Source organism: Somniosus microcephalus, chromosome 15 (genome assembly GCF_052327205.1).
Source record: "Somniosus microcephalus isolate GS21.2 chromosome 15, FLI_Smic_1.0, whole genome shotgun sequence".
In the NCBI taxonomy this organism is placed as follows: Eukaryota; Metazoa; Chordata; class Chondrichthyes; order Squaliformes; family Somniosidae; genus Somniosus; species Somniosus microcephalus.
Genome location: NC_141001.1, coordinates 124,088,115 through 124,102,476, shown reverse-complemented (window position 1 = coordinate 124,102,476; position 14,362 = coordinate 124,088,115). Strand labels below are relative to the sequence as shown.

The window sequence follows — 14,362 nt, the reverse complement described above, 5'->3', positions numbered from 1 at the left end:
AAAAAGCTGTCGGATGGTCCTAAAAACCCAACTGGTTCACTAATGTCCTCGAGGGAAGGAAACCTTACCCGCTCTTGGCCGTAATGTGACTCCAGTCCCACAGCAATGTGCTTGATTTGTAACTGCCCTCGGAAGTGGCCCAGCGAGCCGGCTCCCTCAGTTGTATCAAACCCAGGAGGCGGGCCCACCAGCACCTTCTCAGCGCAACTAGGGATGGGCAATAAATGCGACGCCCACATCCCGAGAATGGATCAAAAAGAAATCAGGGGGCAGGGTCCCAGAGACGGGTCAGTGCCTTCAGGAGAAGAGCAAAGGGAACCAAACTGTGGGGGAGGGGGAACTATGTAACAAGGATCTTCACTTTGGAGCAGAGTTGGGGCGAGAGCGTTAAAGTCGGCGGGAGTTACAGCAACTAACTGCACCTCCCCCACTGAACAACTGGTGTCCTTCCACATGAGATCATCTTTCAAAAATAGCAACAATACTTTTGTTATCCTAAAGAAACTAATTTAGTGACTTTGAAAGGGGAAGCGAGGATTACTTCTGGAAATTCTTTGGTGATTCACCTGCTCTGTGCTTCACTAGACAGCCGCTGTTTAAAGAGATGGCTAACAACCTGCAGACTCCGATTTAAAAGGAACATTTTTTTTTGCTCTTTAACACCAATTAAAAGAAATTAAATTACGCAGAGCTCGCAGAGAATCACCCAGAGTCAGATTAACAAGCACACAAGAGAGGGGGGACATTCAGTCCGTGACCTGTCACCATGGAAACAAGATCAGACACCAGGGGGTGGGGAAAGCACTGCCCATGAGTGTTCATAGTCACAAGTGTGCCTTTACACAACCGCAGTGCTCATGTGAGCGGGTTTGGCTTCACACCGGTGCTGTAGTCGTGTAAATGCAGTTTGACTCTGACCGTGATTGGGAGTGAGCGGCAGGGAGCCTCACTCCACTTTGTTCCGGAATCAGTCTGGGTTCCAACATCCGGTTTACCCAACACCAACAACAACTAAATAACAACAGAAAATGCTGGAAAAACTAAGCAGGCCAGGCAACATCCGCGGAGAGAGAAATAGAGTCAACGTTTCAGGTCGAAACCCTTCGTCAGGACAAAGGGTTTCGACCCGAAACGTTGACTCTATTTCTCTCTCCGCGGATGTTGCCTGGCCTGCTGAGTTTTTCCAGCATTTTCTGTTGTTATTTCGGATTTCCAGCATCCGCAGTATTTTGCTATCGTACCAACAACAACTTGTATTTACACAGCGCCTTTTAACACCGTGAATCGTCCCAAGGCGCTTCACTGGAGCGATTATCAAACAAAATTTGACACCGAGCCACATAAGGAGATATTAGGACAGGTGACCAAAAGCTTGGCTAAAGAGGGAGGTTTTAAGGAGCGTCTTAAAGGAGGAGAGCGAGGCGGAGAGGTTTAGGGAGGGAATTCCAGAGCTGAGGGCCCCGGCAGCTGAAGGCACGGCCGCCAATGGTGGAGCGATGGAAATCGGGGGTTGAGCAAGAGGCCAGGATTCTAGTGTTAATCCATTTATTATGGTAACTTCAAATATCAAATACATTTTTACAATGTATTCCCCCTCATCACATTTCATCTGTGTACAGGTCGCGCTCGGATGATTCCTTTCAGTCTCAGAGACATGAGACAGCGTCCCCTCACATCTCGGGAAATAATGAATTGAATCGATCCTTTGTGCAATCTCAAACAATGCCACAAAAACCAGCAACAAAAGGAATCAGATTTGCTCCTCTGACTCTTCAGAGCGTTTCATTGTTACCAAACATGGGCGATGACTCAAAGCTCTCCCTCTGACACCTGACGCTATTTATCGTCCGCCTAAACAATGCTCACTTTGAGAAAAGCAGTGAACAGCCAGAGAGGGCCATTGTCTGAAACCCCAAGCTGCTAACCTGCACAACACATAAACCAGGAGCAGGCATTGTGTCTGAGGTCAGCGGGGGTTCTGTGGGACCTCTGGCACCCTGGAGTGCGCAGGGCTCGGCTGCTGGTTATCCTCCTCGTTTATTCACCTTCGGGATTGGCGGAGGCAAGTCTACCCCGACTTTGGAAAAGGGTGTTTGAAATGGAATGCTCAGGAGGCGGTGGAGCACTGCCTGTGTGTCGGACGAAAAGTCCCCACACGAGTTGAGAATCGGTGGAAAGATGATGAAAGATCCCGCAAAATAACCCATGTTAACTCCAGATTGTCAACCAACCTAAAGAACGGGCATCGAGATAGAGCCGTTTAACATAGAAACATAGAAGATAGGAGCAGGAGTAGGCCATTCGGCCCCTCGAGCCTGCTCCGCCATTCAATGCGATCATGGCTGATCATCCAAATTCAGTACCCGGTCCCTGCTTTCTCCCCATATCCCTTGATCCCTTTAGCCTTAAGAAATATATCCAACTCCTTCTTGAATATATTTAATGTATTGGCCTCCACTGCCTTCTGTGGTAGAGAATTCCACAGGTTCACCACTCTCTGGGTGAAGAAATTCCTCCTCATTTCTGTCCTAAATGGCCTACCCCTTATCCACACAAAAGATTATCATGCAAAATTAAGGCTCATGGGATTGGGGGCAAAGTATTAACGTGGATAGAGAACTGGCTGGCGGATAGAAAACAGAGAGTTGGAATAAACGGCTCGTTTTCGGAGTGGCAGGCAGTGACCAGCGGGGTGCCGCAAGGATCTGTCCTGGGACCCCAGCTGTTCACAATATATATAAATGATCTGGATCAGGGAATTGGATGCAATATTTCCAAATTCGCTGACGACACTAAACTAGGAGGAGGGGTGGGCTCTGATGAGGATGTCAGGAGGCTACAGTGCGATTTGGACAGGTTGGGGGAATGGGCGGATACGTGGCAGATGCACTATAATGTGGATAAATGCGAGGTTATCCACTTTGGGGGTAAAAACAGGAGGGTAGATTATTATCTAAATGGCAATAGATTGGGAGATGGGGAAGTGCAGAGGGACCTGGGTGTTCTTGTGCACCAGTCACTGAAGGAGAGCATGCAGGTGCAACAGGCGATTAAGAAGGCAAATGGTATGTTGGCCTTCATATCAAGGGGGTTCGAGTATAGGAATAGGGATACCTTACTACAGCTGTACAAGGTGCTGGTGAGACCGCATCTGGAGTATTGTGTACAGTTTTGGTCACCCCATCTGCGGAAGGATGTTCTTGCCATGGAAAGAGTGCAACGGCGATTCACCAGGCTGATACCTGGAATGGCGGGAATGACCTACGAAGAGAGATTAAATAGTTTGGGCTTGTACTCACTGGAGTTTAGAAGATTGAGAGGGGATCTCATCGAAACATATAAAATTATGGCAGGCCTGGACAGGCTGAATTCAGAGAGAATGTTTCCAATGGCCGGGGAGCACAGAACCAGGGGCCACAGTCTAAAAATAGCGGGCAAATCATTTAAAACAGAGATGAGGAAGAATTTCTTCACTCAAAGAGTGGTGAGCCTGTGGAATTCCCTGCCACAGAGGGCTGTGAAGGCTAATTCAATAAATATTTTCAAGAGAGAATTGGATATATTTCTGAAGGCTAAGGGGATTAAGGGTTACGGAGAAAAGGCGGGGACGGGGTACTGAACTGGTAAGATCAGCTATGATCTCAGACGAAGATCAGCCATGATCTCATTGAATGGCGGAGCAGGCTCGAAGGGCCGAATGGCCTACTCCTGTTCCTATCTCTATGTTTTCTATGTTTTCTTAGACTGTGACCCCTGGTTCTGGACTCCCTTGCCATCGGGAACATCCTTCCTGCATCTAGTCTGTCTAGTCCTGTTAGAATTTTATAAGTTTCAATGAGATCCCCTCTCATTCTTCTAAACTCCAGCAAGTACAAGCCCAATCGACACAATCTCTCCTCATACGTCATTCCTGCCATCCCAGGTATCAGCCTGGTGAATCTTCGCTGAACTCCTTCCATGGCAAGAACATCCTTCCTCAGATAAGGTGACCAAAACTGCACACAATACTCAAGATGTGGTCTCTAGCGTGGAGGAACATCCCAAAGCACTTTGCACAGGCTTGCTCCGTAGGTCGTTCTTTCGCCTCTGAGTCAGAAGGTTGTGGGTTCAAGTTTGACAAAGTACCACATAGAAGGCTGGTTAACAAAAGTGAGGCTCATGGAATAGGTGGGTCAGTGGCAGCTTGGATAAGGAATTGGCTTAAGGACAGAAAACAGCGAGTTGTGGTAAATGGCTGTTTTTCAGACTGGAGGATGGTAGACAGTGGTGTTCCCCAAGGGTCAGTGCTGGGGCCACTGCTTTTTTTGTTAGATATAAATGACCTGGATATTGGAATACAGAGTAGAATTTCTAAATTTGCCAATGACACCAAACTTGGGGGTGTGGCAAACAGTGAGGATGATACCAATCGACTGCAACAGGACATAGAAAGACTAGCAGAATGGGCAGACAAGTGGCAGATGGAATTTAATACAGAGAAGTGTGAGGTGATGCATTTTGGCAGAAGGAACAGGGAGAGGCAATATACACTTAATGGCACAGTTTTAAAGAGTGTGCAGGGACAGAGGGACCTGGGAGTTAATGTGCATAGGTCCCTGAAGGTGGCGGGACATATTGAGAGAGTGGTTAGCAAAGCATATGGGATCTTGGGCTTCATAAATAGAGGTATTGAGTACAAAAGTAGAGAAGCTATGCTGAACCTTTATAAAGCGTTGGTTAGGCCACAACTGGAGTATTACGTCCAGTTCTGGTCACCACACTTTAGGAAGGATGTGAAGGCCCTTGAGAGGGTGCAGAGGAGATTTACCAGAATGGTTCCGGGGATGGGGGATCTTAGCTACAAGGACAGGTTGGAGAAGCTGGATTTGTTTTCATTAGAGCAAAGGAGGTTGAGGGGTGATTTGATAGAGGTGTACAAGATTATGACGGGTTTGGATAGGCTACACGGGGAAAGGCTGTTCCCACTAGTTGATGGTACAAGGACTAGGGGACACAGATTTAAGGTTTTGGGCAAGAGATACAGGGGGGATGTGAGCAAAAACTTTTTTACGCAGCGAGTGGTGAGGACCTGGAACTCGCTGCCGATGGAAGTGGTGGAAGCGGAGACACTCATGTATACAACGGGAGGCTGGAGAGGCACTTGAGGGAAATAAATTGCAGGGCTATGGTGATAGAGCGGGGAATGGGACTGACTGGATTGCTCTACAGAGAGCCCGCATGGACTCGATGGGCCGAATGGCCTCCTTCTGTGCCGTTATGACACTCTGTGACTCTATAAGTACCGCTCCAGAGACTTGAGCATATAATTCAGGCTGACACTCCCAGTGCAGTACTGAGGGAGCGCTGCACTGTCGGAGGGGCAGTACTGAGGGAGCGCCGTACTGTTGGAGGGGCAGTACTGAGGGAGCGCTGCACTGTCGGAGGGGCAGTACTGAGGGAGCGCCGCACTGTCGGAGGGGCAGTACTGAGGGAGCGCTGCACTGTCGGAGGGGCAGTACTGAGAGAGCGCCGCACTGTCGGAGGGGCAGTACTGAGGGAGCGCTGCACTGTCGGAGGGGCAGTACTGAGGGAGCGCCGCACTGTCGGAGGGGCAGTACTGAGGGAGCGCTGCACTGTCGGAGGGGCAGTACAGAGGGAGCGCTGCACTGTCGGAGGGGCAGTACTGAAGGAGCGCCGCACTGTCGGAGGGGCAGTACTGAAGGAACGCTGCACTGTCGGACGGGCAGTACTGAAGGAGCGCTGCACTGTCGGAGGGTCAGTACTGAGGGGGCGCTGCACTTTCGGAGGGGCAGTACTGAGGGGGAGTTGTACTGTCAGAGGGCCAGTACTGAGGGAGAGTTGTACTGTCAGAGGGCCAGTACTGAGGGAGAGTTGTACTGTCGGAGGTGCCGTATTTCAGGTGGGACATTAACCCAATGCCCTGTCTGCTCTCTCAGGTGGACGTAAAAGATCTCACGGCCACTATTCGAAGAAGAGCAGGGGAGTTCTCCCCGGTGTCCTGGCCAATATTTATCCCTCAATCAACATCACTAAAACAGATGATCTGGTTTTTATCACATTGCTGTTTGTGGGAGCTTGCTGTGCGCAAATTGGCAGCCGCGTTTCCTACACCCTGTGTAACTGGTCGTGATTTAACCCGCCGTGGATATTTTTGGGGGCCTCACCGTCGACGTGAAGCATTTCTCCACCAGGCCACCCGGACAATTAGTCCCAGACTGTTCATGAACAAAGCATCTTCCCGCGACCCTGCAAATAGCTCCATGGATTCCGTGAGTTGTATTTTTGCCTTTTAAAAGAAGGTTGACGTTTTCAGAAGCTGGTCAAATCGGGAATCAAAACCTGGAAAGTGGGAGGCTGCGCACTTTGGGTGATCCCAGAAGAGCTGAACTCTATTTAACCTCCAACAGAACGGAGTGGGTGCTGTTGCTTCTCTCTAATTATCTTCAGGCAGATAACAGACACGCGATTGCACGTTGTTTACAGACAGCGACAGAGGGGCTGGACATTTACTGGGGGAGATCAGGGTTAACTGCGGCACTCCTCTGCGAGCAGAGCGGGAAATAGTATTTTTAATCAGAGAAGCTGCAGGATATCACGATGGAAGTTTTATCCCTTAATTGATCTCTTTTGGGAAGCGAGGGTTTTCCAGGCTATTCCTGTGCGCTCTATATTCTGTGTTCGTCTGCTCCCTCGGTGAGGAAGCACCCTTCACAGCCTCAGGGCGTCCCAAAGCACTTCACCGCCCATGACGTACTTCTGAAGTGTGGTCACTTTTATACTATAGGAAACGCGGCAGCCAGTTTGCACACAGCAAGCTCCCACAAACAGCAATGTGATAATGAGCAGATCATCTGGTTTAGTGATGTTGGTTGAGGTATAAATATTGACCAGGACACCAGGAGAACTCCCCTGCTCTTCTTCAAATAGTGCCATGGGATCTTTTACATTCATCAGAGAGAGCAGATAGGGTATCAGTACCCCAGTGAGAGTCAGTATCTGTGGAACTGTACCCCAGTGAGCGTCAGTGTCTGTGGAACTGTACCCCAGTGAGAGTCAGTGTCTGTGGAAATGTACCCCAGTGAGAGTCAGTGTCTGTGGAACTGTACCCCAGTGAGCGTCAGTGTCTGTGGAACTGTACCTCAGTGAGAGTCAGTGTCTGTGGAACTGTACCCCAGTGAGAGTCAGTGTCTGTGGAACTGTACCCCAGTGAGAGTCAGTGTCTGTGGAACTGTACCCCAGTGAGCGTCAGTGTCTGTGGAACTGTACCCCAGTGAGAGTCATTGTCTGTGGAACTGTGCCCCAGTGAGAGTCAGTGTCTGTGGAACTGTGCCCCAGTGAGAGTCAGTGTCTGTGGAACTGTACCCCAGTCAGAGTCAGTGTCTGTGGAACTGCACCCCAGTGAGAGTCAGTGTCTGTGGAACTGTACCCCAGTGAGCATCAGTGTCTGTGGAACTGTACCCCAGTGAGAGTCAGTGTCTGTGGAACTGTACCCCAGTGAGAGTCAGTGTCTGTGGAAATGTGCCCCAGTGAGAGTCAGTGTCTGTGGAACTGTACCCCAGTGAGAGTCAGTGTCTGTGGAACTGTACCCCAGTGAGAGTCAGTGTCTGTGGAACTGTACCCCAGTGAGAGTCAGTGTCTATGGAACCCGTACCCCAGTGAGAGTCAGTGTCTGTGGAACTGTACCCCAGTGAGTGTCAGTGCCTGTGGAACTGTCCCCCAGTGAGAGTCAGTGTCTGTGGAACTGTACCCCAGTGAGAGTCAGTGTCTGTGGAACTGTACCCCAGTGAGAGTCAGTGTCTGTGGAACTGTACCCCAGTGAGAGTCAGTGTCTGTGGAACTGTACCCCAGTGAGAGTCAGTGTCTGTGGAACCCGTACCCCAGTGAGAGTCAGTGTCTGTGGAACTGTACCCCAGTGAGAGTCAGTGTCTGTGGAACAGTACCCCAGTGAGAGTCAGTGTCTGTGGAACTGTACCCCAGTGAGAGTCAGTGCCTGTGGAACTGTCCCCCAGTGAGAGTCAGTGTCTGTGGAACTGTACCCCAGTGAGAGTCAGTGTCTGTGGAACTGTACCCCAGTGAGAGTCAGTGTCTGTGGAACTGTACCCCAGTGGTAGCCAGTGTCAATGGAACCCGTACCCCAGTGAGAGTCAGTGTGCTTGGAACCCATACCCCATTGAGTGTCAGTGTCTGTGGAACTGTACCCCAGTGCGAGTCATTGTCTGTGGAACCCATATCCCAGTGAGAGTCAGTGCCTGTGGAACCTGTACCTCAGTGAGACTCAGTGACCGTGGAAATGTACCCCAGTGAGAGTCAGTGTCTGTGGAACTGTACTCCAGTGAGAGTCAGTGTCTGTGGAACCATACCCCAGTGAGAGTCAGTGTCTGTGGAAGTGTACCTCAGTGAGAGTCAGTGTCTGTGGAACTGTACCCCAGTGAGAGTCAGTGTCTGTGGAACTGTACCCCAGTGAGAGTCAGTGTCTGTGCAACTGTACCCCAGTGAGAGTCAGTGTCTGTGGAACTGTAACCCAGTGAGTGTCAGTGCCGGTGGAACTGTCACCCAGTGAGAGTCAGTGTCTGTGGAACTGTACCTCAGTGAGAGTCAGTGTCTGTGGAACTGTACCCCAGTGAGAGTCAGTGTCTGTGGAACTGTACCCCAGTGAGAGTAAGTGTCTGTGGAACTGTACCCCAATGAGAGTCAGTGTCTGTGGAACTGTACCCCAGGGAGTGTCAGTGCCTGTGGAACTGTCCCCCAGTGAGAGTCAGTGTCTGTGGAACTGTACCCCAGTGAGAGTCAGTGTCTGTGGAACTGTACCCCAGTGAGAGTCAGTGTCTGTGGAACTGTACCCCAGTGAGAGTCAGTGTCTGTGGAGCTGTACACCAGTGAGAGTCAGTGTCTGTGGAACTGTACCCCAGTGATAGCCAGTGTCAATGGAACCCGTACCCCAGTGAGAGTCAGTGTGTTTGGAACCCATACCCCAGTGAGTGTCAGTGTCTGTGGAACATGTACTTCAGTGAGACTCAGTGACTGTGGAAATGTACCCCAGTGAGAGTCAGTGTCTGTGGACCTGTCCCCTAGTGAGAGTCAGTGTCTGTGGCTCCCGTGCCCCAGTGAGAGTCAGTGTGCGTGGAACTGTACCCCAGTGAGAGTCAGTGTCTGTGGAACTGTACCCCAGTGAGAGTCATTGTCTGTGGAACTGTACCCCATTGAGAGTCAGTGTCTGTGGAACTGTACCCCAGTGAGAGTCAGTGTCTGTGGAACTCGTACCCCAGTGAGAGTCAGTGTCTGTGGAACTGTACCCAAGTGAGAGTCAGTGTCTGTGGAACCCATAACCCAGTGAGAATCAGTGTCTGTGGAACTGTACCCCAGTGAGAGTCAGTGTCTGTGGAACTCGTACCCCAGTGAGAGTCAGTGTCTGTGGAACTGTACCCCAGTTAGAGTCAGTGTCTGTGGAACTCGTACCCCAGTGAGAGTCAGTGTCTGTGGAACTGTACCCCAGTAAGAGTAAGTGTCTGTGGAACCCATAACCCAGTGAGAGTCAGTGTCTGTGGAACTGTACCCCAGTGACAGTCAGTGTCTGTGGAACTGTACCCCAGTGAGAGTCAATGTCTCTGGAACCCATACCACTGTGAGAGTCAGTGTCTGTGGAACTGTATCCCAGTGAGAGTCAGTGTCTGTGGACCTGTCCCCTAGTGAGAGTCAGTGTCTGTGGCTCCCGTGCCCCAGTGAGAGTCAGTGTGCGTGGAACTGTACCCCAGTGAGAGTCAGTGTCTGTGGAACCTGTACCCCAGTAAGAGTCAGTGTCTGTGGAACTGTACCCCAGTGAGAGTCAGTGTCTGTGGAACTGTACCCCAGTGAGAGTCAGTGTCTGTGGAACTGTACCCCAGTGAGAGTCAGTGTCTGTGGAACTGTACCCCAGTAAGAGTCAGTGTCTGTGGAACTGTACCCCAGTGAGAGTCAGAGTCTGTGGAACTAGTATCGCAGTGAGAGTCAGTGTCTGTGGAACTGTACCCCAGTGAGAGTCAGTGTCTATGGAACTGTACCCCAGTGAGAGTCAGTATCTGTGGAACTGTACCCCAGTGAGAGTCAGTGTCTGAGGAACTGTACCCCAGTGAGTGTCAGTGTCTGTGGAACTGTACCCCAATGAGAGTCAGTGTCTGAGGAACTGTACCCCAGTGAGTGTCAGTGTCTGTGAAACCGTACCCCAGTGAGAGTCAGTGTCTTTGGAACCTGAACCCTAGTGAGAGTCAGTGACTGTGGAACTGTACCCCAGTGAGTGTGAGTGACTGTGGAACTGTACCCCAGTTATAATCAGTGTCTATGGAACACGTACCCCAGTGAGTGTCAGTGTCTGTGGGTCCCGTACCCCAGTGAGAGCCATTGTCTGTGGAAATGTACCCCAGTGAGAGTCAGTGTCTGTGGAACCCGTATCCCAGTGAGAGTCAGTGTCTGTGGAACCCGTACCCCAGTAAGAGTCAGTGTCTGTGAAACTGTACCCCAGTGAGAGTCAGTGTCTGTGGAACTTTGCCCCAGTGAGAGTCAGTGTTTGTGGAACCCATACCCCTGTGAGAGTTAGTGCCATTGGAACTGTACCCAAGTGAGAGTCAGTGTCTGTGGAACCCATATCCCAGTGACAGCCAGTGCCTGTGGATCCCATACCCCAGTGACAGTCAGTGTATGTGGAACTGCACCCCAGTGACAGTTAGTGTCTGTAGAACTGCACCCCAGTGAGAGTCAGTGTCTTTGGAACTGTATTCCAGTGAGAGTCAGTGTGTGTGGAACCCATACCCCAGTGAGAGTCAGTGACTTTGGAACTGTACCCCAGTGATAGTCAGTGTCTATGATACCCATACCCCAGTGAGAGTCAATGACTTTGGACCCGTACCCCAGTGAGAGTCAGTGTCCTTGGAACCTGTACCCCAGTGAGAGTCAGTGTCTGTGGAATTGTACCCCAGTGAGAGTCAGTGTGTGTGGAACCCATACCCCAGTGAGAGTCAGTGACTTTGGAACTGTACCCCAGTGATAGTCAGTGTCTATGATACCCGTACCCCAGTGAGAGTCAGTGTCTTTGGAACTCATACCACAGTGAGCGTCAGTGTCTGTGGAAATGTACTGCTGTGGGAGTCAGTGTCTGTGGAACTCTACCCCAGTGAGAGTCAGTGTCTGTGGAACTGTACCCCAGTGAGAGTCAGTGTCTGTGGAACTGTACCCCAGTGAGAGTCAGTCTCTATGGAACTGTACCCCAGTGAGAGTCAGTGTCTGTGGAACTGAACCCCAGTGAGAGTCAGTCTCTATGGAACTGTACCCCAGTGAGAGTCAGTGTCTGTGGAACTGAACCCCAGTGAGAGTCAGTCTCTATGGAACTGTACCCCAGTGAGAGCCAGTGTCTGTGGAACTGTACCCCAGTGAGAGTCAGTGTCCGTGGAACTGTACCCCAGTGAGAGTCAGTGTCTGTAGAACCCATATCCCAGTGAGAGTCAGTGTCTGTGGAACTGTACCCCAGTGAGAGTCAGTGTCTGTGGAACTGTACCCCAGTGAGAGTCAGTGTCTGTAGAACCCATATCCCAGTGAGAGTCAGTGTCTGTGGAACTGTACCCCAGTGAGAGTCGGTGTCTCTGGAACTGTACCCCAGTGAGAGTCAGTGTCTTTGGAACTGTGCCCCAGTGAGAGTCAGAGTCTGTGGAACCCGTACCGCAGTGAGAGTCAGTGTCTGTGGAACTGTACCCCAGTGAGAGTCAGTGTCTGTGGAACTGTACCCCAGTGAGAGTCAGTGTCTGTGGAACTGTACCCCAGTGAGAGTCAGTGTCTGTGGAACTGTATTCCAGTGAGAGTCAGTGTCTGTGGAACTGTACCCCAGTGAGAGTCAGTGACTGTGGAACTGTACCCCAGTGAGAGTCAGTGTCTGTGAAACTGTACCCCAGTGAGAGTCAGTGTCATTGGAACTGTACCCAAGTGAGAGTCAGTGTCTGTGGAACCCATATTCCAGTGACAGCCAGTGCCTGTGGATCCCATACCCCAGTGAGAGTCAGTGTCTGAGGAACTGCACCCCAGTGAGAGTTAGTGTCTGTAGAACTGCACCCCAGTGAGAGTCAGTGTCTATGGAACTGTACTCCAGTGAGAGTCAGTGTGTGTGGAACCCATACCCCAGTGAGAGTCAGTGACTATGATACCCATACCCCAGTGAGAGTCAGTGACTATGATACCCATACCCCAGTGATAGTCAGTGTCTATGATACCCATACCCCAGTGAGAGTCAGTGTCTTTGGACCCATACCCCAGTGAGAGTCAGTGTCCTTGGAACCTGTACCCCAGTGAGAGTCAGTGTCTGTGGAATTGTACCCCAGTGAGAGTCAGTGTGTGTGGAACTCATACCCCAGTGAGAGTCAGTGACTTTGGAACTGTACCCCAGTGATAATCAGTGTCTATGATACCCATACCGCAGTGAGAGTCAGTGTGTTTGGAACCTGTACCCCAATGAGAGTCAGTGTCTTTGGAACCTGTACCCCAATGAGAGTCAGTGTCTGTGGAACTGCACCCCAGTGAGAGTCAGTGTCTGTGAAAATGTACCCCAGTGAGAGTCATTGCCTGTGGAACTGTACCCCAGTGAGAGTCTGTGTCTGACGAACCCTTACCCCAGTGAGAGTCAGTGTCTATGGAACTGTACCCCAGTGAGAGTCAGTGTCTGTGGAACTGTACCCCAGTGAGAGTCAGTGTCTGTGGAACTGTACCCCAGTGAGAGTCAGTGTCTGTGGAACCCGTACCCTAGTGAGAGTCAGTGCCTGTGGAACTTTACCCCAGTGAGAGTCAGTGTCTGTGGAACCCGTACCCCAGTGAGAGTCAGTGTCTGTAGAACCCGAACCCCAGTGAGAGTCAGTGCCTGTGGAACCCATACCCCAGTGAGAGTCAGTGTGTGTGGGACCCGTACCCCAGTGAGAGTCAGTGTCTGTGGAACCCGTACCCCAGTGAGAGTCAGTGTGTGTGGAACCCGTACCCCAGTGAGAGTCAGTGTCTGTGGAACCCGTACCCCAGTGAGAGTCAGTGTGTGTGGAACCCGTACCCCAGTGAGAGTCAGTGTGTGTGGAACCCGTACCCCAGTGAGAGTCAGTGTCTGTGGGACCCTTTCCCCAGTGAAAGAGACGAGGAGGGAAGAAAATTTGGCACTGGATGGAATGAAATAATGAACGGTTGCTGTGTAATGAAGGGGTTAATAAGGCCGGTCTTTCTGATACAATAGACTAACGTGAGAACGACTGTCGTAGCCTTGCCTCCACTCCAACAGGTGCCTCTTCCTTTTACCCCAGAGCAATTCCATTTAGTTTTATAAATAAACGATTGCAAGAGCCGTCCTGCGGCAGCAGGTCAATATTTCTCCCCCCGCCCCGACCTGCATCCTCCTGGACATTTTCTTTCATTGACCCAGCGGCTGGAGTAGCTCTTGGACTGTCCCAGCACAATCAATCAGTGTCAGGTGGATGCCAAGAGCTGCTTACCGTACCTGGAGCCCGTGCGGAGTCGCTCCTCCGCCCTTCACGTCGCTGTGTCCCGCTCCCGCGCTCAGCCTTCGCACGGAAACCCTGGCCGGCTGGCATTCAGCTTGGACTCTCCGCACCGCCGGGTCCTGGCGGGAGCCGCACGAGAATTGCCAGCCCAAAGTGCTGAGCTGCATCATGTCGTCATGGTTACACACTTTATCCGCTTTCAGCCAGGAAGGTTAACCAATGGAGACCCCCCGGCCCCCACTTCATTGAACAGACTAAGTGGCAGCCATGTGACGCTGGTGTTCCAGTCACTGAGCAGCATTGTGGCGGCTGCCAGCCTCGGAGACTCGATGTAAACAGAGTCATTGTAGGGCAGTGCTGCTCACACTAACCCAGCCGCCTGTGCATGTTCCTCTCCGCCTCGCTCTCCTCCTTCAAACCTACCCAGCTTTTGGTCACCTGCCCTAATAACTCCTCATGTAACTCGGTGTCAAATTTTGTCTGCTGATCGCTCCTGTGAAGCGGTTTGGGACGTTTTACTATATTAAAGGCACTATATAAATACAAGTAGTTGTTTTTCTTGTTCCAGACGCACGGCCCGAGACTACGGGAGACTTTCTGTACAATTTCTGTGAGGTCAAAGTCTATGAATACTTTATTTTAAAAAAGAAACACTGTTTAAAAATTCAATGTAACAGCAAATATAAACAAACAAAGCCAAATATCGAGGCAGTTACAGCACCTCGAGCAGTGTGGTTGGGTGACTGTAAGCCTGAGGTTTTAAAACACTGAAGATTTATAGGAAGGCAAAGACCGAGGGAGGAGAGGAGTGGCGCAGATTTGAAGCCCTGGGAAGGAAAGATTTACAGAGGGAGACAGTGAGAGGAGAC

At 50.9% G+C, this 14,362-nt stretch overlaps 1 protein-coding gene across 3 annotated transcripts in view; it reads right to left on the bottom strand.

Moving 5' to 3' along the window:
• The window catches only part of LOC147107210 (ras association domain-containing protein 8-like), a 102,275-nt gene extending 88,530 nt beyond the window's left edge, over positions 1-13,745 (bottom strand). The window contains exon 1 of one of the 3 annotated variants that reach the window (XM_086008408.1): positions 13,485-13,745. The gene's annotated coding sequence lies outside the window, so the exon portion shown is untranslated. Of the gene's footprint in view, positions 1-68; positions 153-13,484 lie in introns of those variants that run through there. The other 2 variants (XM_086008409.1, XM_086008414.1) reach the window with 2 other exon arrangements.
• Between the last annotated feature and the right edge of the window lie 617 nt (positions 13,746-14,362).